Genomic DNA, 3571 nt, shown 5'->3' on the forward strand with positions numbered 1-3571 from the left:
GGGGCATAGAAAGGGAGTGGACTGACTATTCTTGGGGGGGAAAGGGGTGTGGGGGGTGCGGGAAGAGATTGGACAATAATCGTGCACCTATGGATGAGGACAGTGGGTGGGGAGTGAGGGCTGAGGGTGGGGTGGGAACTGGGTGGAGGGGAGTTATGGTGGGAAAAAAGAGGAACCAATGTAATAATCTGAACAATAAAGATTTAATGAAATTGAAAAAAAAATAAAAATACAAACCCAGAATATAACAAATGCTGGTGCAGATGTGGAGAAAAGGGAACCTTTGTGCACTGTTGGTATAGAGGCTCCTCAAGAAATTAAAAATAGAACTCCCATCTGATCAGCAATCCCACTTCTGAGTATATATCAAAAAGAATTGAAAACAGGATCTTGAAGAGATATTTGCACCTCTATATTCATTACACCATTATGCATAATAACCAAAAGGTAGAGGAAACCTAAATATTTATTGATGGGTGAATGGATAAAGAAATGTGGTATTGCCCAGCCATTGTGGCTCGGTTGTTGAGCATCGATCGACCTATAAAGCAGGAGGTCATGGTTCCATTCCCAGTCAGGGCACATTCCCAGGTTGCAGGCTCAATCTCCAGTAGAGAGCGTGCAAGAGGCAGTTGATCAATGATTCTCTCTCATCACTGATGTTTCTATCTCTCTCCCTCTCCTTTCCTCTCTGAAATCAATAAAAATATTTTTTAAAAAGAAATGTGGTATATACATAAATTGGAATATTATTAAGCCTTGAAAAAGGAAATTTATGCCATAGGCTATAACATGGATAAATCTTGAGGACATTTTACTAAGTGAAATAAGCCAGCAGAAAGACGCTACTATATATGATTCCACTTATATGAAGCATCTAAAATACATACTCCAACTCCTAGAGACAGAATGGTGGTTACTAGGGGCTGAGGGAGGGGAAAATGAGGAATTGTTCAATACCTACATATAGAGTTCCAGTTTTGCAAGTTCTGGAGATCTGTTACACAATAATATGCATTTAGTTAACGCTACTATCTATCTATATATATATAAAGAGGTAATATGCAAATTAGGCCAGGACACTGTAACAGTCACGACTGGCTCAGGAGGAGGGACTGAGGCGGGCGCGAGCCGGAGACACAACACACAGGGCGGCCTGCCCCCGGCCCCAGTGGCCCTGCAGCACTCCAACAGTCCCACCTCTATGTGGGAGCTGCAGAGGAAACACCTTTTCTGACCGCTCATTGGCTAAGCTCCCTATGCCACTCGCATTGTTCTTGGTAACTTGGGTAATAAGAATCCAAGAAGGTGATCTAGGGTTTTTCCACCTCACTCCTGGAGGAAAAAACGAAGGTCCGCTGCTAGAGGGGCTAAGAAATGTCATATCCTGCCCTAGCTGGTTTGGCTCAGTGGATAGAGTCTCGGTCTGTGGATCGCAGGGGCTGGGTTCAATTCTGATCAAGGGCATGTACCTAGGTTGCAGGCTTCTCCCTGGCCGGGGCCCAGGTCAGGTCTTATGCAGAAGGCAACCAATCGAAGTGTGCCTCTCACATTGATGTTTCTCTCTGTCTTTCCCTCTGTCTTCCACACTCTCTAAAAATCAATGGAAAAATATCCTCAGATGAGGATTAAAAAAAAGAAAGAAAGAAATGTCATATCCTATGAAAGAGACATCTTGAAAATGCCTAAAGAAAGTTGTCATTTTTTTGTGGTGAAGGGACTGGAGTCCGTGTTGATGAAAACACTTTGGTGGCTGCGGTGGCCAGCAGTGGCAGCAGCAGCGGGGTGATGGGGGTGGCGCTTTCTCATGATCAGCCAGATTGCCTCCTGCAGAGGGAGGCCAGACTGTGGCTTAGGCCTGCTCCACGGGGGAAGCGGGCCTAAGCCATCAGTAAGACATCCCCTGAGGGCTCCCAGACTGTGAGAGGGAGCAGGCTGGACTGAGGGACCCCCCTCCAGTGCACAAATTTCGTGCACTGGGCCTCTAGTACACCTATAAATGGCTAAGATGGTAAATTTATGTTATGTGGGGTTTTTTCACACACACACAAAAAGACTGTATCTTGATAGCAGACTACTCAAGACTCTCCTTGCTGGGTTGATGAAGTAAATGGCCATACTGCGTAATCCAAGGTGACAAGGAACTGCAGGCAGCTTCTACAAACAATGGACAGCCTCAAGCAACAGGTGGCAAGAAGCCAAGACTCTCAGTCAAGGAAATGAATTCCACCAATGCCCACAACTTAAGCTTGCAAGTGGATTCTTCCTTGGTCACACTCCCACATGAGAATGCAGCCTGGCTGACACCTCGGGCAGAGGACCCACCTAAGCCATGCCTGGACTCCTGACCTACAGAAACCACAACAATAAACGTATGTAAGTCACTAGATTTGCATTAATTTAGGTGACAACAGATGATTAATACAAAAGAGATGTTATAAGATAACTGTTACCGGAATTAAAGGTTTGTTCACCTGAGTCCATCAAAGCCCGATCAAACGCAAACAGGAAACACTAGGCAGAGGAAAGGAGTGTGACAAAGACATGGAGATAGTGCTGAAGTCACCCCCCCTGTCCTCTCTGTGATGGGGGAAGCCACCCCAGTGAGCATCGAGCCACAGATCAATGTAGGCTCCCGGTTCCAAGCTGAAATCCCCTCCATGAGGGACCGTGCCCTGGCAGCTGCAGACCCTCACAAGGCCGACTTGGTGTGGCAGCCATGGGAGGACCTAGAGAGCAGCGGGGAGAAGCAGAGGCAAGTGGAAGACCTGCTGACAGCTGCCTGCTCCAGCATTTTCCCTGGAGCTGGCACCAACCAGGAGCTGGCCCTGCACTGTCTGCACGAGTCCAGGGGAGACATCCTGGAAACGCTGAATAAGCTGCTACTGAAGAAGCCCCTGAGGCCCCACAACCACCCACTGGCAACTTATCACTACACAGGCTCTGACCAGTGGAAGATGTCTGAGAGGAAGCTGTTCAACAAGGGCATTGCCATCTACAAGAAGGATTTCTTCCTGGTGCAGAAGCTGATCCAGACCAAGACTGTGGCCCAGTGTGTGGAGTTCTACTACACCTACAAGAAGCAGGTGAAAATTGGCCATAATGGGACGCTCACCTTCGGGGATGTGGATACGAGTGACGATAAGTCAGTCCAGGAAGAGGTTGAAGTGGATATTAAGGCCAATGACATCCTCATCCTCCGAAGCCATGAGCCCAAGGCCCCAGGGTCTGCTGGTGGCCAGGCCTCAGAGAAGCCAAGGGAGGGGCCGGGGAAGCCACGAAGGGCACTGCCTTTTGCAGAGAAGAAGAAAAAAACAGAGACATTTAATAAGACCCAGAATCAGGAGAACACTTTCCCTTGTAAAAAATGTGGCAGGGTGTTCTACAAGGTGAAGAGCCGCAGCGCCCACATGAAGAGCCACGCAGAGCAGGAGAAGAAGGCTGCAGCTCTGAGGCAGAGGGAGAAAGAGGCTGCGGCGGCTGCGGCCGAGGCCGCTGCCTCCCCCCACCAGACGGAAAGCGCTGGAGAGAGGAGCTGAGGCCCAAGGCTCCGCCTGGAGACCCAGGACTG

This window comes from Myotis brandtii, unplaced genomic scaffold (assembly GCF_000412655.1).
Source record: "Myotis brandtii unplaced genomic scaffold, ASM41265v1 scaffold156, whole genome shotgun sequence".
NCBI lineage: Eukaryota > Metazoa > Chordata > Mammalia > Chiroptera > Vespertilionidae > Myotis > Myotis brandtii.